Here is a 24,582-nt window from a genome sequence, read left to right on the forward strand (position 1 = left end):
TTGGGGGCACTTTTTCTACTGCTCAGCTTCTTCCCTACAGTCCATTCAGGCCAGCTACCAGTTTCTGCCTTTGCATCACCAACTCCCTTTTGGACATTTCCAATGGATGTCCAGTAGATGTGTTAAACTCCACCCTTCCAAAGCGGAACTCATTATCTTTGGTAAACCTTCCCCCTTCTGAACGTCCCTGTTTCTATCAAGAGCACCACCATCCTCCCTGGACACCTCATTCTCTCTCACCCTATCCATCCGATCTGTCACCAAGCCTTGTCATGTCTAACTCCTGAGCATCTCTCATCTGTGTCCCCATCTCTCCACTCCCAGCGGCCATCTCCCTGGTTTAAGCCCTCATCCTCTCATGCCTGGACTACTGCATTATCCCCGCTGGTTGCTTCCCTGCCTCAGGCCTCTCTCCGCTCCAATCTATTCTCTGCTCATCTGCTGAAGTGCAGATCTCCTGTGTTCACCCCTGCCACCTTGGTAAACTGCAGAAGCTCCCCATCGCACCAGCATCAGACACAAAGTCCTCTGGCTTTCCAAACCCTTCAGAACGTGGCCCTGTCCAATACTTCACTCCATTTTGTGTGCTCCGTGATCCAGAGGCTGTCCCCCTTGTGCATCCCGCCTCTGCTGCCTTGGTGCCTGCCCCTGGCTCTCCTCCATGACCTCATCCCCTCTGCTGCCCACCTTCTCCGGCTTCCTTCATGACTAATCAGGAGGCCCATCCTAGCAGTGAGATAACCTCTCATTCACGCTATATACTCCTTGTGTGTACATACTGTTGGGTCTTCCATTGGAAGGAGAGTTCATGGGAGGCAGGGGCTTATTCTCAACCTTCCTGGGTATCTCTAGTGCTTAGCCTAATGCCTGGCACACAGTAGGTGCTTAATAATGCTTGTAGATAATAACTGGGAAGTTAATTCCCAGGTTACTCACTTTCCTTTCGTTCTACCAGCCAGGAAATTATCTAATTTTTTTCATTTCATCTCAAAAAAGATTTCATTTAGACCTACTATGTGTAAGATACATGCCCGTGTGCTACCTGCCAGGGACACAAGGATTGATAGGGATGCAGAGTCTGGCCTCAGAACAAGCACAATACAGAGTAGAGGGACATGGGGACAAAGATGAGCTCTAGAAAAAACGGTCCAAGAAAATCCAAGGCTGGAAAGACCCTAGAACCCTGGATTCAGATGCCACCTAGTCTGTATGAGGCACTGTTCTAGGCACCCTGGTGAATAAGACCCCGTGGAATGTGCTTCCTCCTCCCCTCTGCCAATTCAGCACCAAGGTGCCCCTTCCCCAGGAGGCCTTTCCCATCCCCCACCCCAAAGCAGAGGTGAGTACTTTCCCGCTACTGTCAACCTGTCTACTGTATATTTACTGTGCATGCATTCAGTGTTACTTGTATGTACATTGTCTTCCCCCAGTAGAATGAAATCCCTTAGAGGGCAGGGACCCTGGGCAAATCCTTTCCCCTCTCTGGGCCTCAGTTTCCTCCTCTGTAAAATGAGGGAGCTGGGCTCAGTTTCCTCCTCTGTAAAATGAAGGAGCTGGGCTCAGTGACCACTAAGGTCCCCTCCAGTTCTACATCTATGATCCTAAGACTCTTCGCTCTCTTATATATGTCATTGAGATAGCCAATTAATAATAATGATATACTTGATAATATAGAATGTCAATGGTAAATTATTCATAATAATAATGAGCAGCACTTTAAAGTTTACAAAGGACTTTCTTCTTGACAGCCCTGGGAAGCAGATATCATGGGCACTGTTCCCATTTTATGGATGGGAATACTGAGGCTCCGAGGAGCTACGAAGTGATTTGCTGAAGCTCATGCTGGAGCTGGGCCCCGAGCCGAGGTCTTCTGATCCTCAGACCAGGGCTTTTTCCACTCCTTCATTCTGCTTAACAGAGCATTCTTTTTGGTAGCCCTCCCTGCCTCCCCTGTCCCCCAAGGGGCACAAAGGCGGTCTGGTGTTTTTGTTCAGCGGGTGTAAAGTTTGGCCCAGGCACTGCCAGCCTGGAGGCTGGACATCCAGAGACACTGCTTTGGTCAGGGAGAGGCTCCTAGGCTCACCTCGAAGAGGATCAGACTGAGAAACAGGAGCTGGCAAAGCATCTTGGCTTCTTGGTAGCACTGTGGAGAAATTGTAGAAAGCCCAGCGTCTGGTGACAGAGGAGCTGGCCTCACACTGGGCCCTGCTGAGTACCACCCATGAGGCTCTGGGCAGATCTCAGGATACTCATCTACAAAAGGAAAGAGTTGGACAAGGTGATGATGAAGGTCTCTGTGAGCTCCAAATCTAATGATCCCATTTCAAGTTAATAGGCCAGCCCACAGTATGACTGTTCTGAAGGGGCATCTGTCCCAGGTTAGACCCTCACTTCTCGGCTGGCTCTAGAGACACTCCTCAAACCTGCCTAGTGCCATCTGTCCCAGGTTAGACCCTCACCTCTGGACTAGCTCTAGAGACATTCCTCAAACCTGCCTGGTGCCATCTGTCCCAGGTTAGACCCTCACTTCTGGACTAGCTCTAGTGACACTCCTCAAACCTGACTGGTGCCATCTGTCCCAGGTTAGACCCTCACTTCTGGGCTGGCTCTAGAGACACTCCTCAAACCTGCCTGGTGCGATCTGTCCCAGGTTAGACCCTCACTTCTGGACTAGCTCTAGAGACACTCCTCAAACCTGCCTGGTACCATCTGTCCCAGGTTAGACCCTTACTTCTCAGCTGGCTCTAGAGAGACTCCTCCACCTGCCTAGTGCCATCTGTCCCAGGTTAGACCCTCACTTCTGGACTAGCTCTAGAGACACTCCTCAAACCTGCCTGGTACCATCTGTCCCAGGTTAGACCCTTACTTCTCGGCTGGCTCTAGAGAGACTCCTCCACCTGCCTAGTGCCATCTGTCCCAGGTTAGACCCTCACTTCTGGGCTGGCTCTAGAGACACTCCTCAAACCTGCCTGGTGCCATCTGTCCCAGGTTAGACCCTCACTTCTGGACTAGCTCTAGAGACACTCCTCAAACCTGCCTGGTGCCATCTGTCCCAGGTTAGACCCTCACTTCTGGGCTGGCTCTAGAGACACTCTTCAAACCTGCCTGGTGCCATCTGTCCCAGGTTAGACCCTCACTTCTGGGCTGGCTCTAGAGACACTCCTCAAACCTGCCTGGTGCCATCTGTCCCAGGTTAGACCCTCACTTCTGGGCTGGCTCTAGAGACACTCCTCAAACCTGCCTGGTACCATCTGTCCCAGGTTAGACCCTCACTTCTGGGCTGGCTCTAGAGACACTCCTCAAACCTGCCTGGTATCCAGGATGTTGGAAAACCCAGATAGAGAATGCATTTGTAGCCATGTCCTTAACCCTGCCATCCCCTAATTCCTAACCAATGACAACTGCCTGAGCTCTCAGCTCAGACTGTAATTAGTTTATTTGTAAAAAGAGAGGATTACACTAATACGGGACCATGGTTAAGTGACTTGCCCAAGGTCACCCAGCTAGTAAGTGTCTGAGGCTAGATTTGAATTCACAAAGATGAGTATTTATGACTCCAGGCCTAGTGCTTTGTCTACTGCACGAACACACGTGGGTACAAATAGAAATGAATATATGTGTGTATATTACATATATCTAAAACATTAATTCCCTATAATATAGTGCTAATTTACATATGATAATATACAATGTATGAGTTGCATGGCGTATATGGATATACAGCTACATATCTACATATCTACACATACATAGGTAGAGATGTGATTATACACACACACAGAGCTAGGTGGCACGGGAGATAAAACATTGGGCTTGAAATCAAGAAGACTCCTCTTCCTGAGTTCAAATCCAGCTTCAGACACTTACTAGCTGTATGACCCTGGGCAAGTCATTTGACCTTTTTGCTTCAGTTTCCTCATCTATAAAATGAGCTGGAGTAGGAAATGGCAAATTTTTCTAGTATCTTTGCCAAGAAAACCCCAAATAGGGTCATAAAGAGTCCTACAGGACTGAAAAACAACCGAACAACAATGTGTATGTATGTATATGTGTATATACATACATATGTATATACATGTGAGTGTGTGTGTTTGTGTGTGTGTGTGTATACACAGACAGATCCAGTTGGTCAGTCAAGAAAACATTTTTGAGTTGTGCTACACCAAGAGCTGGGATGCAAAGAGAGGTAAAAGCTATCTTGGCCTGGAAGGAGGTCACTGCCCAAAGAGGGAGAAGACATCTAATGAATACATCCAAGCTCTTTCCAGAGAAGATGCCTGGTATCCTCAGAGAAGGCACTGGCAGTGGGAGAGGAGCAGGAAGGGCCTCCTGTAGAAGATGAGATTTGAGCCAGCTGTAGATGTTGACCTCACACCTCGTTGTGTTTCTAAAGTCACCAAGACAACCTGCTGAAAACAAATGTCCAGAGGAGACCAGAAGCCAGGTTATATGAGGGAGGGTTAATTACAGGGAAGCAGGAGGTCTAACCTAGAGAAGACTCCAGCTCAAGGTGGGGCAGCGGTCATCTGAAAGCAGGCCACCGGGAACGGGATTCCCTTTGTTCTGCTTGGCTCCAGAGACTGGACCAAGAATTCAAAGGCATAAACATAGCCTTGACGTCAAGAAAAACTTGCTACTGATCAGAGTGGTCCAAAGGTGCCTCCGGGAGTCGTGAGTTCCTCCTTCCTGGAGACCAGTGAGCAAAGGCAGGTGGAGACCAGTCTAGAGGTTCTGAGGGGTCCATTCCTATCCAAATCAATTCACCAAATATTTATAAGGCACCTCCAGTGGACGAAGCCCCTGGACTTAAATAGGAAGGCCCACAAGGAACACCATTTGCCTCTAAGGAATTTAGACTTTATAATAATAATAGCTAACATTTACATAGCACTTTAAGGCTCACAAAGGAAGTGCAGTTTGAGAGAGGTACTAATATTTTCCCCATTTTACAGATGACAAAACTAATGATTGAAGGAGACTAGGTGGTACTACAAATAGAGTGCTGGGCTTGAATTCGGATTCAACCTCAGTCACTTACAAGCTAGGCCAGTCACTTAATCTCTGTCTGCCTGTTTCCTCATCTGTAAAATGGGGATAAGAATGGTTACCTTCCTCCTGGGGTTGTTGTGAGGATCAAATGAGATAATGTATGTAAAATATGGTACACATCTTGAAGCTATATAAATGCTAGCTATCCTCAGCATCATTGTTAAGTCTAGAAGAGGTTAAGTGACTTGCCCAGGGCCAACCAGCTCCTGTGCCAGAGGCAAGATTCTAACTCTCTTGACAATACTGCCTAGCTGTTTTGCACCATACACATTTGAAGAAGGAAAAAACAAAACACTAATATCTAAGGTGGAAGGAAGAGTCTGTGGGGCAGGTGGCCCTGGAGCTGAGGCTCAAAGGAAGCTGGAACTCCAAGAGGCCCATCTGAATCCCAGGCCAGTGCCCAGAGGTGAGGAAGGGGTTCAAGGGCTAGCTAGTGGCCCTCCAGCTCTGAGGTTGGGGGATTGAGTGGGCCCTGGCCCCAAGCCGAGGTTGCCACTGGATGGTTTTCCCCTTGCCTTGAATATGGACTCAGCCACTAGCTGTGACTTGCTGTATTGCTTTGCCTGCTTACATCCACCTTAGGGGCTTCTCCCCAGCCTAACTAGGGAGGTTGATCAGCTGGACCCAGCCAGAGACAGCAGACAGCTGCAAGCACCCTGGTTTCTTCTGAGATGAAGAGGATGAGATATCAGAGGAGTTTACACTCCAGGGATTATTTCAGATTTGTAAGCAGTTATTCCACCACCTGGCCCCAAGAAATCCAAATGCACATAGTAAGCAGGGAGGGTTCAGCCCCTTTCCCAGGTACCTGGGCCTTACAAAGTGTCCCCACAGGGCAGGGTCACAAAGAGCTAGGCAAAGGGCTTGACATTCAAGTCAGAGCCTCATTAAGAACAGTGACAACAGCAGCTAGTGTGTACATGGGACTCTTAATGGTTGGCACAGCCCTTCATGCCCATAAGCTCCTTTAAGCCTCTCAGCTACTTCCCAGCAGCTCATTATACAATGGCGGCTAGGCAGTGCAGTGGATAGAGCACTGTGCCTAGAGTCAGAAAGACTCTTCTTTGCGAGTCCAAATCTGGCCTCAGACACTTACTGGCTGCATGACCTGGGCAAGTCCCTTACCCCTGTCTGCCTTAGTTTCCTCATCTAGAGAAGGCAATGGCAAACCACTCCAGGATCTTTGCCAAGAAAACCCCAAAGGGGGTCATGGAGAGTCAGACACAACTGAAAAACAACAGCAAGCTCACTGAGGGCAGAGATTTTGCTCTTGGGGAAGGTGGGGGTGGGGTATCTTTATATCCCAAGTGCCCAGCCCAGTGCCTAGCACATAATGCTCCAGTGGCTCTCTGACTTCATCAACGCAGGTATTTCTCCAACGACACAGAATGCAGGTTGTCCATGCTTTCTCAGTCTGTGGAACTCTTGGCAATGGCCTTCCCTACAGAGGGGTCCATCTAACATGTCCTCTCTCCAGACGTGTTGACGATACCAGTGGAACACACAAAGCCATACAGTGGTTATCCTATGACCGTGGGTTCCAAACTGGAAGGGTCTTTGGAGGCCATGTACTACCTATCCCTCCTTTAAAATAAGTAACTGAGGCACTGAGGCTAAGTGTGTTGTCCAAGAACTCACAGTTAATGGATATCAGAGATGGGATTCAGACCTGGGTTCTCTTCCTCCAAACCCCACACACTTTCCACTGCCACTCTAACTATGCAGTTCTTTGATGTCACACTTCACCCTGGTTCTCCTTCAGAATTCGTGTTTGTAATGTTTATTTATCAGTCACAGGTTGTAGTCTGCTCACACCTGCCACATACTTCCCCACTGCCTTCTGGGTGATGTTCACTTTCGATTCTTGGGGATCCGCATCCCTCTCATACTCAGCCATCCCCATGTTGTTCTATGTCTGTGAGTCACTGGTCGCAAAAGGCATTGAAGAGATGTTAGTTGAATTTGAATTTATCTGTTACAATCCTGTTTCCAAAAAATAAATGAATGATGCCTGAGCTGTTGATTTAAAAATCATAGGTCACTTTCAAATCCCTTTCTATCTTCTCTTCCTTCTGTGGGTGTCATTTTCTTCCTCAGAAAAAATCAGGGTGTGGGACCAGATCATTTCTAAAGTTTCTTCTTGCTCTAGCCTTTTATCATGCAAGGGTAGGGAGACATCACTCAATGAGCCCCAGCACTGAGCTCAATGTCCTGTGTACGAAGGAGAAAGCAATGGCCAAAGAGAAAATTAGGTCATCAGTTATGGCAGGATTCAAAATGATAACTTCTAAATAATTTTTTTTTAAAAAAGATGCACCTTTTCAAATACTACTTAATGCTTCTGCTAGTATGTTCCAAGCTGATCTGGTTCCTTGATAAATCTTTCTTGAACATAATTGAACCCAAAAAAAAATATTGAGGAAGAGGAAAAGGGAGAGAAAGAGGGAGGGGGAGAAAGGGAGCAGAGAAGGAAGGGGAGGGGAATGGGGAAAGGGAAAGGGAGAGTTAGAGAGAGAGAGAAGGAGAGGGAGATCACCATTCCTGATGTCAAGAGGGGTGAAGGGGGCTTACCCAAGGTCTCTTAAGAGTTTGTCTGGCAGAACCAGAAGGCACACCCATGGTCTATGCTTATAAATCCATCTCTCTTTCCAATGTACTACTCAGAAGTTTCCATAATGACATTATTAACAATAACATCACAACAGTAATAATAAGCACACAAATTGAGCCCCCACCGAGTAACTAAAAAGACCCCATTGACTAGGTAAATCAAAAACCAGTACCTTGCTATTCTTCATGAACTCTTAATGCAAATATAAACCTCAAAATATTCCAGAGACATCAACAAAAACTACAATAACCCGTCATCCTGGAATGGGAGCGTCATCACAAACAAAACTGTCCCCCACCATCTCAGGACATAACATGAAGCCGCAGAAAGGTGAAAGCGATGTTTCCCATAGATGTCACTATGCTGAATACTCATAGCTTCCCAGTTACGTGGAATGAAAAACTCTCAGAACAGAGATAAGTGGATGGCATCACAACCACGTGAGGAGAACATCTGTAGCCTCCTCTATCCTAGCATGGTGGTACTGAAGAAGCTTTCAGTGTGTTTATAGAAGATGAGCTTACGCATCAACATTTTCATTCAATTATGTCCAGCAGCCTGGCAATTCACCAAGCAATAAACAGGAGCGAACGAGAGCAGACTAGCAACTTGTCCCCAGGCCGTTTCTGTAAGAACTCCCATTGAACAGAAAGAGAAGGAAAAATAAATAATAACAATAAACTACTGAAATTTACATTGGATAGAAAAGCAGGTGAATAAAGCATTTGTTCGGTACTTCCTATGTTCCAGGCAAAGTGGAGGGAGAGCTGGCGCCTGACTTTCTGCTTGGAGATGATTGTGCATTCAATGCAGCCTCTAAGGCTGAGATGCAACAGAGTATGGATTGATTCTTTGCTGCTTGTGCTAATTTTGGCCTGACAATTAGCACCAAGAAAACAGAGGCTCTCCACCACCAGTCAGCACCACACCATCCATACGTGGAACCCTCAGTTACAGCAAATGGAGAAATTTTCAATGCTGTTCACTTACCTTGGCAAGGTAAATATACACAAAGGTTGTGTTGATGCAGGCATTGCCAGAGCTAGCTCAGCATTTGGGAGGGCCAAAAAGAAAGTGTGGGACAGGAGAGGTATTAGGCTACCTGCCAAACTGAAGATCTACAGAGCCACCGCGTTGACCTCATTGTATACCAGTGCCATGCCAGGAGACTGAATCACTTCCATTTGAATTGTCTTTGGAAGATTCTGAAGATCACCAGGCAGGATAAGATACCTCACCTAAAGTCCTTTCTTGAGCTGAACTTCGAAGCATTCAAACTCTGCTGCAGAGAGCACAGCTCTGACAGGCTGGCCAGATTGTTTGAAGGCCAAACACACGTTTGCCTAACAGACCATTTTGCCAAGAATTCACACAAGGGAAGTGCTCCCATGAAAGACAGAAGTGATGTAAGGATACTCTCAGGGTCTCTCTGAAGAACTTTGGAATCAATTGTGAGACATGAGAGACCCTAGCACTGTGGCCCAGCATGGCAAAGCAGAATCACGGTAGCACATGAGATGCACGAATCCAGAGACACAACGGCCCAAACGTTGAAGTGACTTTGTGCCCAACTCTGGTAAAGCCTTCCGAGCTCCATTCGGTGCACTGGACCCCAATATTGGGATGTCCTTGGTCCTCTTAGAGCATGAAGGATGAATGCAACAACTCTGGACCAGGAACTAGGCTAAGCACTGGGGATATGACCACATATAAGCAAAACAGCCCCTCCCCCTAAAGAGCTTACATTCTGATGCTAGGGGAAAAACACATAAGGGAGGGCTGGAAAGTGGGGAAAGGGGACCCTGGGCCCTAGCCAAGGAAGGCAAAAAAGTTCACCCATCAACGGAAGGGGAGCCAGGGGCAGAGCTCCAAGTTGTTGGTGGGTTGAAGATGGCCAGAGCGTAGGGCCATGGGGAGATGACAGGAAGTGGCAGTAGAGTTTTTAAACACTTTATAAACACAACCCTGTTGGGTCAGTACTACAAATATTAGTATCCTCATTTCACAGAGGAGCAAACCAAGGCTCAGAGAAGGTAAGTGACTCTCCTAGGGCTGCATAGCTAGTAAATGTCCAATGGAGTGTTTAAACATTCCCATCTTCCTGATCCCAAATGCCCCAGGCTAAATGGGCAGGCCTGGGCAATGGTGCTTCAAGACTTCAAAGGGGCACCATCACAAAGCCAGAGTTGAAAGTCCAAGACTTGGTTAGTTCCCTCTGAAGAGCTTCCTCTCGTGGAAATGATGGGCTTTCAGAACCCAACTAAAACAAGCCCAGCTGCTGGGTAAAGGCGGCCATTCATTAGTCAGTTCTGTTGAGAAATGATTAGAATTGTCTCTCACTTGCAAATATCTCCTGGGCTTGAGTCCCAAGAGAATGCCCCTTTCTTCCCTCCTCTTCTTCATGTCTTTTCCATATTTCATTTTGAGGACACAGTGAATCACAATTGAATTTAATGACTGTTACACCACGGGGCTCTTGTTACATTTCTGACAAAGAGCCCAAGGCATTTTCACATAATGCCTTATTTATCCGCCTATCCCCATGAGTCCAGGTAGGGACATTCATTATGATACTTATTTGACAGGTAAGGAAACTGAAGAAAAGTGACTTGCACAAGGTCACACAGCGCCTCCTGGAGGGTAAAACCAGAAACAGGATCCAGATGCATTGACTCTCATTTTGGTGTCTTGTTCCTCTTCAGTTCAGCCTCCACTTGGCTAACACACCCGTGTCCTTACTCTGCTCAAGAAGTTTGAATGCCCTCTATTGCCCCTAGAATAAAACACAACCCTCTTCATTAGGCATTTAAAGCCCTTCACAATCTGACCCCTGTTTACCTTGCAAGGCTGACTGCCAATTAACAACCTTTGTACTCGGCACTCTAGGTTCCAACCATCTCCCATCTCCAGGCTTTCATTGGCCACCATGTTTAGAATGTTCTCTTGCCTTCCTTCCTCCTCAGAGAGTCCTTGACTTCCTTCAGGAGCAGCTCAAGCTCTGCCTTTTGCCAGATTCCTGAGTCCCCTAGGTGCTGGTGCCATCCCCTCAATTATTTTAATGTATATATTGCAGTTACTTGTCTGTATTTACACATTGCCTTCCCCAAACAGAACTTTAACTTCTTGAGGTAGAATCAGTCAAAAACCAATGATTAAATGCCTACTGTGTGCTAGCTACTTTGTTTTTTATATTTTATCTCCATCACCTAGTACAATATCTGGGGCATAGTAAAAACATAATAAATGGTTGAAGAAGGAAGGAAAAAAGGAAGGGAGGAAGGAAGAAAGAAGAAAAAGAGGAAAGGAAGGAAGGGAGAGAGAGAAAGGAAGGAAGGAAGGAAGAAAGAAAGAAAGAAAGAAAGAAAGAAAGAAAGAAAGAAAGAAAGAAAGAAAGAAAGAAAAAGAGAGAGAGAGAGAGAAGGAGGAAAGAAGAAAGGAAGGGGAGAGAGAAAGAGAGAGGGAGAGAAGGAGGGAGAGAGAGAGAGAAGAAGGATGAGAGGAAGAAAGGGAAGGGGGATGAGAGGTAGGAAGAAAAGATGGGTAGATATTTGGATGAGTGCCTTGGTGCCCGAGCATTCCAGGCTAGGTTGTCTCAGGGCAGCATCAATGTCTTGAGAAGCAAGGAGTGACCTTCAAGGCCCCTGCCAGCGAAAGCTGAAATACAAACTCCATCACTTGGCATTTAAGACCCCCCATAATCTGCTTCTAGTCTACCTTCCTAGTTTTATATTCTTCAATTTCCCTTCATATATTCTATATTCCACCTTTGCATATTCTAGCCTTATGACTCCCCTTCAGGCCCAGAATGGCCCAACCAAACCGGCCTTCTTGCTGTTCTTCATCAGCAGCACTCCATCTCCCATCACCACACCTTTGAACCAGCTGTGCCCCATGCCTGGAATGCACTCCCTCCCCACTTCTGCCCCTTGGAATCCCTGGTTTCCTTTAAGCCTCATCTCAACAGTCACTTTCTACACATGGGGAGCCCTGATCCTCCGAGGTGCTATTGCCTTCCAACACAACTGCCTTTCCCCCACCCCAAATTATCTTACACCTATTTTATATATAACTACATATGTACACGTTGTGTCTGCCAGCTAGACTGTAAGCTTTCCAGAGATAAGGGCTTTGTCTTTATGACCCCAGCACTGAGCCCAGTGCCTGGCAGACAGTAGGTACTTAATGATTGCTTGTTGAATGAAGGAAAGACTAAATAGATGCATGGAAGGAAGGAAGGATGGATGAACAGCCATGTCAGTATCTTGGCAGTGGCTGGAATAGCTGGGCCACTCCAGCCCATGGGGCTTAGCACATAGTAGGTATTTAATAAATGCTTGTTAACAAATCGATTGCAGCCAGCACTACCACTGCGCTCTCAGCTGTTGCTCTCTCTGGTCCTACATCCTCCTCTCTCCTTAGTGGCCTCAGCCTTGGCTGGCTCGCCTTTCCTCTGTACCTACGCCTGCTCACCCCTTCATGAAGAGGCCGGCCCAGGTCCCCTTTTCTCTGTGAGTCCTCCCTTCATCTGATCACCTTCAAACTGAAAGCCACAGAATCCCAAATGTTCATGGTTGGAAGGGACCTTTAGTCCCACTCATACCAACCCCTGCAAGAATACCCATGACTACATTTTTAACAAATGGCTGTACAACCTTTTCTTAGAAAATCTCTACAATGCCCATTTCACTTTGGGGAATCTCTGATTTGCTAGGAAGCTTTTCCTGACATTGTCTAGATTTGTCTGTTTGCAACTTCTTTTTTTTTTTTACCTCCAAGTTCAAACAAAAATGCCTGTATTTGACTTTCAAAACCCTTCACAATCAGGTAGTATCCTATTGTCACATATTTATCAGTATTAGCCTTTTGCACTGTTGTCAGACTGTTTTTCTTGTCCCTTGTACACAAGATTCCATCTCCCACCTCAGAACCTTTGCATAGGCTGTCCCCAAACCTGGAATTCCTTACCCCTTCCCTTTCCTCTTTTTTTTTTTTTACCACTAGAATTTTATTTTATTTTTATTTTTTTTTCCATATGCTTTTAGGTTGAAAATTTTTCTCCCTTTTTCTCCCCCCCACCCTCCCCAAGATGGCGCACAAGCTGACATAGGCTTTACATTTACATACCCATTAAACATATTTTGACATTAGTGAAGTTGTAAGTAAAAATTAAAACCAATAGGAGGAACCATCAGAAAGATGAAACAAAACTCAACAGAAGGTAAAAATAAGTGAGAGTGATTCGACTTCCATAGTTCTTTCTTTGGATGTGGACAGCATTTTCCCTCCCGAGGCCTCTGGAGATGTCTTAGATCCTCATAATGCTGAGAAGGGTTCAATTTAACATTCTTAGTTATTGCATAACGTGGCTGCTATTGTGTACAAAGTCCTCTTGGTTCTGCTCACTGTCTTTCCAGGTTTTTCTGAAGTCAGCCTGTTCATCATTTCTTATAGCACAATAGTATTCCATTACATTCATATACCACAACTTGCTCAGCCATTCCCCAATTGATGGGCATCCTCTCAATTTCCAATTCTTTGCCACCACAAAAAGAGCTGCTATGAATATTTTTGTACATGTGGGTCCTTTTCCCATTTGTTTGATCTCTTTGGGATATAGCCCTAGAAGTGCTATTGCTGGATCAAAGGGTATGCACATTTTTGTAGCCCTTTGGGCATAGTTCCAAATTGTTCTCCAAAATGGTTGGATCATTTCACAACTCCACCAACAATGTATTAGTGTTCCAATTTTCCCACATCCTCTCCAACATTTATCATTTTCCTGTTTTGTCATGTTGGCCAATCTGATAGGTGTGATGTGGTACCTCAGAGTTGTTTTGATTTGCATTTCTCTAATCAATAACGATTTAGAGCATTTTTTCATATGACTATAGATGGCTTTAATTTCTTCGTCTGAGAACTGTCTGTTCATATTCTTTGACCATTTATCAATTGGGGAATGGCTTGTGTTCTTATAAATTTGTCTTAATTCTCTATATATTTTAGAAATGAGGCCTTTATCAGAGAGACTGGTTGTAAAAATTCTTTCCCAATTTTCTACCTTCCTTCTAATCTTAGTTGCATTGGCTTTGTTTGTGCAAAAACTTTTCAATTTAATGTAATCAAAATTATCCATTTTGCTTTTCATAATGTTCTCTATCTCCTGTTTGGTCATGAATTCTTCTGTTCTCCATAGATCTGATAGGTAAACTATTCCTTGTTCTCCCAGTTTACTTATGGTATCAGCCTTTATATCTAAGTCCTGAACCCATTTTGACTTTATTTTGGTATATGGTGTGAGATTTGGGTCTATGCCTAGTTTCTGCCATACTCTTTTCCAGTTTTCCCAGCAGTTTTTTTCAAAGAGTGGGTTCTTATCCCAGAAGCTGGGGTCTTTGGGTTTATCAAATAATAGATTACTATAGTCATTGACTACTGTGTCTTGCATATTTAACCTATTCTACTGATCCACTTCCCTATTTCTTAGCCAGTACCAAGCAGTTTTGATGATTGCTGCTTTATAATACAATTTAAGATCTGGAATGGCTAGGCCACCTTCCCCTGCATTTCTTTTCATTAGTTCCCTTGATATTCTGGACCTCTTGTTTTTCCAAATGGATCTTGTTATTATTTTTTCTAACTCTATAAAATAATTTTTTGGTAGTTTGATTGGTATGGCACTGAATAAGTAAATTAGCTTAGGTAGGATTGTCATTTTTATTATATTAGCTCAGCCTACCCATGAGCAACTGATGTTTTTCCAATTATTTAGATCTGATTTTATTTGTGTGAAAAGTGTTTTGTAATTGTGTTCATAGAGTTCCTGGGTTTGTTTCGGGAGGTAGACTACTAAATATTTTATAATGTCTACAGTAAGTTTAAATGGGATTTCTCTTTCTATCTCTTGCTGTTGGGCTTCGTTGGTAATATATAGAAATGCTGATGATTTATGTGGGTTTATTTTATAGCCTGCAACTTTACTAAAGTTGTTTATTATTTCAAGTAGTTTTTTACTTGATTCTCTAGGATTCTCTAAGTATATGTTTGCAATTTCTAACCATGGTGTTCTGATGCTAATTAGAAAAAGTCAAATTTCTCTTCAAAAGAAAATCTTTCAAATGCCTGAAGACAGCAAGTATGTCTCCCTTCTTTAGGACAAACACCCTCAGCTCCCTCAATTAATCTTTCCTCCTCGTAATTTTAAACAGTATTTTGATTAGACTTCTCTTTTGTCTTTATTATATTCGATGTTGTATTTTTCAGATATGCAATATACATATACACATGTGTGTGAATATATATATATATATATATGTATATATATATGTGTGTGTCTTAATTTTCATTTGATCCTAAGTTTCTCGATGGCAGGAAATCCACAATGCTATTGACTGTATTTTTCATCTTTACATTTCCCCCATAATGAGGCTATGTGCCATAGCAGCCAAAGAGTGGGTTATTGCCATGTTTAAGCCTATTCTTTGAAATATATTAGCCCTATACCCCTGCCTAGTCAACTAACTTCTTGGTGTCCCAAGTAACTCCCTAACACCACCAGTTATGGGGAAATTGCCAAGACAGGTTATTGATCAGGCAACTAGGTGGTGCAGTGGGTGAAGTGCTGGACTTGGAGTCAGGAAGGTCTCTGCCTGAGTCCTGACTCGGATACTTAGTAATTGTGTGACCCTGGGAAAGTCACTTAACCTCTCCCACCCTCAGATTCCTAATCTGCAAAATGGAGCACCTACCTCAAAGGGTTGTTGCAAGGCTCAAATGAGATAACTGATGTAAAATGCTTTGCAGAGCTTCAAGTGCTTCGTAAATGCTGGCTATCATTATTATTGGTGAAGGGACTTTCCACATTGGGAATTCCCAAAACTTAAAAATCACAGTTCAAGTGCTAACACCTAATACTTTGTAGGTGCTTTAGGTAAATCATAGTGCTAATAAATGTTTGCTAAATGAGTGAATGAATGAACAACTGGCCTGAGTCAGAAGTAGGATTCTTTGTGAGAAGTAGCCTCAGTCTTAGCTACAAAGAAGGTGGAAATGGGGGGTGGGGGTGGGGGTGGGTGCTGTCTATAGGCAAAGACTGGGTGCTCAGGCAGTCCATTAGGGGCTCAGAGCAGGTCCTCTGGCCACGCCCCCTCCCATACTTTAGAAATGTGCTTCTCAGCAACATCCTCCCTGGCTGGGGAGACAGTGATGAGATACATATTTGCATCAGGGCGAATGCCTTCCTACCAGTTGTTATCAGTCCCCATCCGCCCTGCAGTGACTTCAAGGCTGGCTTCACAGAGATCACTCCAGTCATTTCTCAGGGCAGGAACACCCAGACCAGGGAGGAAATGCATCAAGGATTCTTTGGCTAAGCTGCTTCATCATTTCCACTTAACACAAAGTGAAAGGAGAACTTTCCAAGGTGCTCTGGGGTTTGTCTGGGGGAGGGTTCTGCTTTTACTGAAGAGCCTAGAAGGAGAAAAAAATGTGGCATGGGAGGGCAAAAACCATAAAAATGTAGATCTAGAAGGAGGGCAGAGGGAATAAGCATACAAAGGGCCTATTATGTGTCAGGCACTACTGAGTGCTTTATCCACAGCCAGAAGGTATATGAGAAGCCAGCTAATCCGATTTCCTCATGTTATTTATTTTATTTTTTGTTATTATGAACTTGATAAACAGCAGCATAAACATTTCCTTACGTGCATGCATTAAAAAAAACAACAGAAAAAGAGTACTGTATATGAAACCACAAGTCTCTAATACATACATATTTTGGGTGGTTTAAAAGTATATTTTTAATTTAACATAGAAGTCCCAATATCAGCCCGCTTGTTTGTGTTTCCTCAACTTCCTTCAAATCTTTAGCATGTTAAAAAAAATTATCAATGCTCTTTTCTTCCTTTCATTTTTGCTATTTCCATCACCTCCTTCAATAACTGTGTGCCTTTCCTCTCTCTATCCCTACTCCCCTCCCCATCAGAAGCCTATTCTCGGAACAAGTATAGTCAAAACAATCTAAGCACTGGCCAGATCTGAAAATGTCCATCTCCTACCTCACCTCTGGTCCATCCCCTCCCCACCAAGAGATTGGGAAGCATGATTCTTCATCAGTTTCTGGAGTTGGGATCAGTGTTCCACAGTCTTCCACAGTTGTCTCCTTTGCAATACTGTAATTGTTGTAACTCTAATGTAAATCGTTCTCCTGTTTCTGCCCACTATCGTCCGCATCAGTTTACAAGTCCTCCTAGGTGTCCCTGAAGCTGTCCTTCTCACCATCTCTTACAATATTCTGTTACATTCATGTATCATAACTTTTTCAGTCATTCCACTACTGATGAGCACCCGTTTTGTTTCTGGTTCTTTGCTACAACAACAACAAAAAAAGCTGCTACAAATACTTCTGTACATACGGGCCCTCTTCCTCTCTCTTTTATCTCTTTATTGCATATGACTGGTGGCGTTATTGCTGAGTCGAACGGTACGCGAAGTTCACTTGCTTTCTGCATATGGTTTCAAATTGCTTTCTAGAATGTTTCTATCAATTCATAAGTCCAGCAACTCAGCCTTACGGCACCTCCCACCGTCTCTCCAATAATTGCTAGTCTCCTTTTTGGGTCATCTTTCTCAATCTGAAGAGTATGAGGTGGCCTCCCAAAGCAACTTTGATTTTTGTGGCATTTATTAGTAATTTGGAGCATTTTTTCCATATTGATAGCTTGGCTGTTTTTTCCCAGAAAATCTTGTTTAAATCCTTTAACCATTTATCTATTGGGGAATATATCCTGTTTTTATATATTCAAATCAGTTCCCTCTGTATCTAGATATAAAACCTTTATCAATGAAGATTTGTTGCAAAGAATTTTCCCAGTTGACTATTTCTCACGTAACTTGAATTTCATTGACTTTGTGCCAAAACTTTTAAATACCATGTAATCAAAATTTTCCATTTTCCCCCCATGATTTTCTCTATCTGTTGCTTGGTCAAGAAACCTTCCATATGCACAGTTGTGAAAGGCACCTTCTTTCTGGTTCCTCTAATCTGTTAAATACATGACCTTTTATATTTAGTTCTTGTAGTTATTTGAGCTTATTATGGTTTAAAGTATAAGACGTTGGTCTATACCTAATTTCTGTTGGAATGCTTTCCAGTTTTCCTAGGAGTTTTTGTTGAAGAGTGAGTCATTATCCCAGTAATTGATGTCCTTAGGTTTGTTGAACATTACATTACTAGATCCGATTGCTTCTGAGTCTCACGTACCTCCTCTGTTCCACTGATCAACTTTTCTCTAATGTAACTAGCACCTTACTTCCCACTTTTTTCCATTATTTTTCTGTATATTCTTGAACTTTTAGTCCAATGGATGAATTTTATTATTTTTCCTATTTCCACAAAGGGGACTTTTCATACTTTGATTCTGAATCTGAAAACTAATTTAGATAGCCTTGTCATTTTTATTATATTGACATAGCCCATTGAGCATTTAATCTCTCCAATTCTTCGTCTGTTTCTATAGAGGGTTATGTGTTATTATGTTCATGTAATTCCTGAGTGTGTCTCTGTAGCCTGACTCCCAGATGTTTTACACATTTTGTAGTTAGGAGTGTCTTTAGCTATCATTTCCTGCTCGGTTTGTTGGTAATACACAGAAAGACTGATGGTTTTTATGGGTTTATTTTATATCCTGCCATTTGCTGAAGTTGTTATTTCTATTCGTTGTTTAGTTGAAAGTCTAGGGCACTCTACATAATCCCTCAAATCACTCAGAAAAAGTAAAAATATTTTTCTTTTTGACTATGCTTATTTATTCCATTGGTCTTTTTTTGCCTTAATGTTATGGCTAGCATTTTAAGGACTATAGGAAACAATGGTGGAAATACTAAAAATTCTTGTTTTACCACTGATCTTGTTAGAAAAACCTCTGGCATTTTTCCATTATAGATAATGCTAGCTCTTGGTTTTAGATAGATACAATTCACTATGTTAAGAAATAGTCCATTTATTCCTATTTTTTTAACATAAAAGGATAGAGTCAAAAACTTTTTCTACATATAATCAGGTCATCGTGTTTTTATTACCAATGCAGTCTATTATATTTGTATTTGTTGTAACATCGGATCAACCCTTAATTCCTAGTATAAATCCAAGCTGGTTTTAGTGTATGATCTTTTAAATATATTGTTATGTCCCCTTTATTAATATCTTATTTTATCTTTTTGCATTAATATTAATTCTAGATATTGGTCTCTAGTTTTTTCTCTCTGCTCTATCTCTCTTTGGTTTAGCTGTCAAGTACATATTTGTCCCATACAAGACATTTGATAGGATCCCTTATTTCTCTGTTTTTGCAAACAACCCATGTGATATTGGAATCAATTGGTCTTTGAGTCTAATTTTACAGAAGAAGAAACTGAGGGTCAGAAAGCTTAAATGACTTGCCCTAGGTCACACCATTAGTGTCAGAGATGGGATTTGAATCTAGATCTTCCTGACTCTAAGCGCACTGCTTCTAAAACTCTACCAGGACCTTCTACCTCTATTTCAGCGACTTTGTGATCAAAAGATACACCTGAGGGGTTTCTCCCAGAAGAATGTAAATTCCTTGACAGCAGGACCATTTTATTTTCATTTTCTCAATCCATTTCCCCAGAGATGAGCACACTGTCTTTGGCTAAGCAGGCATTTCATAAATGCTTGTTGGATTGAATTTCTGAATGCTTTGAGATTTCATTCATGTGGCTCTCATTTTAAGGAAATCTCATGAACAAAACCCCAAACTTCCCAAACAGATAAATTAAGAAGTGATCATTCAAATGACTGATGGAGGAAGGGATGCTTCCTTTATATAATGAAAAACATCCCCAAGGCAAGATTGTAAAATTGAGTGACAGAAACCAGATTTATAAAGCACTTTGGGTCAAATCAGGTGCACTTGTACTACTACAGTAAGATCCCAGAAGCACAGAATTTCAGAGCTAGACGGACCTTGGACATGCTATGGCCCAACCTCTCATACAAATTCGATCCTCTCAGGGCAGCTAGGTGGCGCAATGGATAGAGCATCAGTCCTGCCTTCAGGAGGACCTGAGTTCAAATACAGCCTCAGACACTTAACATATACTAGTTGTGTGACCCTGGGCAAGTCACTTAACCCCACTGCCTAGCCAAAAAAAAAAGATTGATCCTTTCTTCAAAATTTCCAATGAATGATACTGCTGCCTTCATTTGAAACCCTTTGGGGAAAGGGAGTCCACACTCTCCAGGGGCAATCTTTTCTACTTTAAAAGAACTCCAAGTGTTAGGGCATGAGATTGTCATATTTATGCCTGGAAAGGATCTTAGAAATCAGTCAGTCTCCCCATTTTACAGCTGGGGAAAGTGAAGCCCAGAGAAAGGAAGGGACTTGGCCACAGAAGGAGATAAAAAAGTAGGAGAGACCTTAGCGATCCTCCAGTGAAATCTCTCATTGTACTGATGAGGCAACTGAGGCAGTGAGAGGGAAAGGGACTTAGTTTTGGGGTTTTTTGGGTTTTTTAGTAAGCAGAACAGTGACTCTCAAACTATGGATATACTCAGTGTAGTGGACATGGGATCCTTTTTCTCCCCTTTCTAGACCTCATTTCCTAAGCAGCACATCCTTTCTACACCCGTGTTTTCTCCTGAATGGCCAGACCTCGGACTGCGACACTGCTGCACTCCACAAGCAGAGGTCACAGCTGGGCCAGAACCTGTAGGGCAGCAGCTTCTGTGTGTGCTGCTAAGCTACACTGCCCTGGTGGTGAGCTCTTGAGTAATCCTGACTTCAAGGCTCATGAACTTCCTTTGCTTCGTCCTACATCTTGGGAAGCCAATGCTAGAGTGAGCTGAAAACACGGAAGCTCATGCTCTCCATGGCTGGTTCCATTCCTTGAGTAACTCACCAATGACACACCAAAAACCAAGGACTGGACAAAGAGCGGAAGTGCCGGGGTGACTAACCTGCCTCTAGCTTGGTCACAGAGCAAGAGCTTGGGCTGGCCTTACAGGGAGGCCAAGTAGTAGTCACTTGATGTGGAAGGAATGGCTAGGGGATGCCAGGTGGGCTTATAGACTCAAAAATAATTCACCTACAAATATGTTTTAATGTTTGGAATACTATTACAAACCCTTTACAACGCTTTCATGACCCCAAAGACAACTTTTGGGTCCCCTGTAAAATATGCATATCCCTGGGAAATGGGGATGCCTTTATCAGCTCCCCCATTCCTGGGGACCTTGACCTAGAATGGGAAGGGACCCCTGGAGAAAGGAAAGAAGGTAGCCAGCAGAAGGAAAGGCACGAGCAAAGAGTTGCACAGAGTCTTCCTTCAGTGGTCTGCTTGGTCCTAGAGAGGAGTAGCCAGGGCTCCCACCAAACATCTCCCTCCCACTGACACCTGAGAACCCCTGCTTGGAAAAGTGGAGCTGCTTTCCAGTACCCATTTGAAATGATCATCACACATGCCCAAGGACACACCATGGAGACGCCAGTGAGATGAAGGTAGGGGAGACAGACTGGGCAAATCCCCTACTTGACCATCCCCAGCTGGGCTCCTTTGCCTTTGTGATCAAATAGACATTCCTCTCTTTAGCTTTTATAACCCCACTCAACTATCTATTAGGGCTCATTGGACGTCCCTCCCCCTGCCACCCTGTGCAATCCAGCCAAATGGACTTTCTCTCTGATCTTCTTGCTCACAACATTCTATCTCCATCTCATCATACCTTTGCACATCTTTAATATACTCTCTTCCTTTAGGATACAGCTCAGGCATCATCTTATGCATGAAGTCTTTCCTGATTCCTCTCCTCCCCAACTGCTACTGCCTTCCCAAAATACCTTGGATTTAACTATTTGGTACATGTGTGTTTGTGCACGGATGCGTGTGTGTTTATATTTACAATAAATATATTTTTAGATGGACGTGTCTCCTTCACAAGAATGCAAGTTCCTTGACAATATGGGCTGGTTTATTCTTTGAATTTGTATTCCCACTGCCTGGCAAAATGTCTGGTACACAGTCGGTCCTTAATAAATACTTAATGGTTTATTTTTTTTATTGTTTTGCATCGTAATGAGCTGTCATATTCCTCTACTATACTCCAAGATCCATGAGGACAGGAGCTATGTTTTATATAAACTTTGTATCTGCCCTAGTATCTAGCACAGTGTTCTGTATAGAATAGACCCTTAATCAATGCTTGTTGAATGAATGAATGAATGAATGAATGACCTTGGATCTAACATTGCTCCTTTCATCTCTGAATGACCTTTGGTGAGAAGTACATTTTTGAAAGACAGTGAGAGGGGCCTGGAAGTTCAGAGATGGAGAGATTAGTACTGCAGAAGTAGCTAAGGAAGACCCCACAGAGGGGCCAGTAGAGGAGTGAGCTCATGCTCACATAGAAACTAGTGCCACTGATTTGGACATAAGGAGCTTTTCGAGTCGTGTATAGACATCATTTTGAAATACAAATAATTACATTTTTATTTACTTTGTTAAATAATTCCCAATTACATTTTAATCTGGTCCAGGAATGTTGTGGGCCACCTGTGGCTGGCCAGCCTCTGCTGTTAAGGACATTCCTGCTCAAGCCTGGCTGCCCACTCCCACTTGGAGATCTGGGGATTATTATTTCTCCACTCTCTACTCACTGGTGGCAACTGGGGGTCTCCAGAGGGTTCAGTTTCTCTGGGAGGAATCAGTCTAAATCTGGAAATAAATTTTGACCCCTTGTGCTCCGATCTGTGATCTGTGAAGGCAGAAGGCAATTCAGTCCTCTAGCATTTACAAAGCACCTCCCACTCAATCACCCTGGGATGTAGCGATCGCTGTCCTCTTTGGCAGATAAGGAAACTGAGGCTCAGAGAGGTGAATGGGTGTGTCCATAGGGACATAGCCATCAAGTATCCCAGCTAGAATTCACCCTAGTCTTTCTTCCTTTAAGCCTGTTGCTGCTCTGCTCTTTCCACTATGGCATCCTGCCTCATGTGACTGAATCAATGCCTGGGCAACTAACCTCATGTGGCATCAGTTCCTATATAAGGCAATCCCCAGAGGAAAGGTCAATTGATTCACAGATGTGTAAATACAGGCAACTCTCCATTAAGCACGTGGTGATTTGTCCATGGCAAATGTTACTTTCAATTTGCCAGGACATTCTCAGTGCCTCTTTTACATTCGATCTTTCCCCGAATGTACATTCAGTTGGCAGACCAGGAGGAACAGAAAGAGAAAGATCAGTAAGCCAAATGACTTGTTGATTTCTCTAGGAAAGTGGGAGCTAAGGAGAGAAAAGTAAGCCTCGGAGAGAAGGCAGCCCTACACACTTGCTGTTCATCAGGCTGAGACTCCCCCATCCCCAGCATAGCAGAGTGGTGGATGGAGAAAGCTTTCCATGGGCTGGAGGCTAGAAAATGGAAGTTTAATGGGGTGTCAATTTGACTTTGAAAGACAAGTGACAGCCTCTCTGAACCTCAGTTTTCTCCCCTACTAAATGGGGTTAATAGTAGTCATAGGACCTCCCTCACAGGCTCAAATGAGATCATTATCCTCATCAACACACCTTTGTTATGCACCTACTGTGTGCCAGGCCCTGTTCTGGCAGCTGGGGGGTACAGATATAAGAATGAAACAATCTCTACTCTCAGAAGTTTACATTCTAATGGGAGGGAGGGGGGACAAACGGCAAGTACAATATAAAGAGGCTGAATACCAGGTAGTTTGGGAGGGAGGGCAGCAGCAGTCTTGAGCATTGGCCAACGCTTAGTGCAGAAGGAAGACGGGCTGCTCTGAGGTAGGGATGAGTAGGAGTGCATTTCAGCCTTTCAGTATGGCCTGTGCAAAGGTATGGAGGTGGGAAATTGAGTGGCACATGTGAAAGACAGAGAGGAAGCTGGTTTGAGTGAACTGCAGAGTGTGGGTGAGCAATGACCAATAAAACTCATTGGGCCTGGGTTGGCATGAGCTTAACCGGGATGTCTATATTTTGGTATAAAGACAATAGGAAGCTGCTGGAGTCTCTTTTTTATTTGTATTTAGACAAAGGTTTTTGCTATCAGCTTTGCCATCCCACCAATATACTGAGTCTGGGGTGGGGAGTGGGGAGGCTCAACTTTATAATCAGGCACACACCCAACTCCCAGCCCTGCAAGGTCCCTTCAGGTGTAGATCTCGGCTGGTTTCTGGGGTTGGCGCTTTTCTAGAGCCCAAAGCCAACACTTCTCTCTACCATAAAGGGTCACCCTCCCCCTGTCCGTGGGTAACTACCCCTCAGCATACACTTGTCTTCAATGAGTTCTCTGCTACTGCAGTATATGCTTCCACTTGCTGTCAGACTCTCACTCCCTAACCCCTTGCTGGGTGACGTGGTATGGCCAGCCCCTCGTATGGCACCTGATGCAGAGGAGGTACCAAGTGATTGACTGGTTGACTGTCAAGGCATGAGTCATTTTATCTCCATGAACTTTGATTTCTTCATCTGGGAGGGGGAGCAGGTTGGAGGAGAAGGGCTCAAAGACCCCTTCCAGATCCAACAGGAGGTGACTCAAGCAGAGGAGAAGGAAAAGGGAGAAGCTGAGAAGAGGAAGAGGATGGAGGAACAGAGAGTTCATTAGTGCCTTGGAAGTCCCTCCACTTCTCAGGACATCATATGTACCCATGTCCCCACATTTCCAAATACATTCTGAGAACAAACAAGACTGATCTGGGTCTTTTCCACTACCTACTCACCACCATTTAGGAAGCTCTTGTTCTAGATGGAGCACATGTTTGTGCACTATATTTGCCTGGTCAATGCTACTGCTGCTTTCTGTGAATATGAAGAAAAGAAATGTATTCCATGTTCAGTGAGAGGTAATGATGTCACAATGATGTAGGGCTTGGAAGGTAGCATGATGGAGTGA

The 24,582-nt window shown here is 43.8% G+C and overlaps 1 long non-coding RNA gene across 2 annotated transcripts in view; it reads right to left on the reverse strand.

Moving 5' to 3' along the window:
• Window positions 1-24,582, reverse strand: part of LOC110216374 (uncharacterized) — a 107,798-nt gene that overhangs the window by 39,193 nt on the left and 44,023 nt on the right. Inside the window, exons 1-2 of one of the 2 annotated variants that reach the window (XR_002326741.2) lie at window positions 24,410-24,520; window positions 2,084-2,253 (exon numbers count right to left, since the gene is read on the reverse strand). This is a non-coding gene — a long non-coding RNA (uncharacterized LOC110216374). Of the gene's footprint in view, window positions 1-2,083; window positions 2,254-24,409; window positions 24,521-24,582 lie in introns of those variants that run through there. The other variant, XR_002326742.1, reaches the window with a different exon arrangement.

Source organism: Phascolarctos cinereus, unplaced genomic scaffold, assembly GCF_003287225.1.
Source record: "Phascolarctos cinereus isolate Bilbo 61053 unplaced genomic scaffold, phaCin_HiC Scaffold_3;HRSCAF=262, whole genome shotgun sequence".
In the NCBI taxonomy this organism is placed as follows: domain Eukaryota; kingdom Metazoa; phylum Chordata; class Mammalia; order Diprotodontia; family Phascolarctidae; genus Phascolarctos; species Phascolarctos cinereus.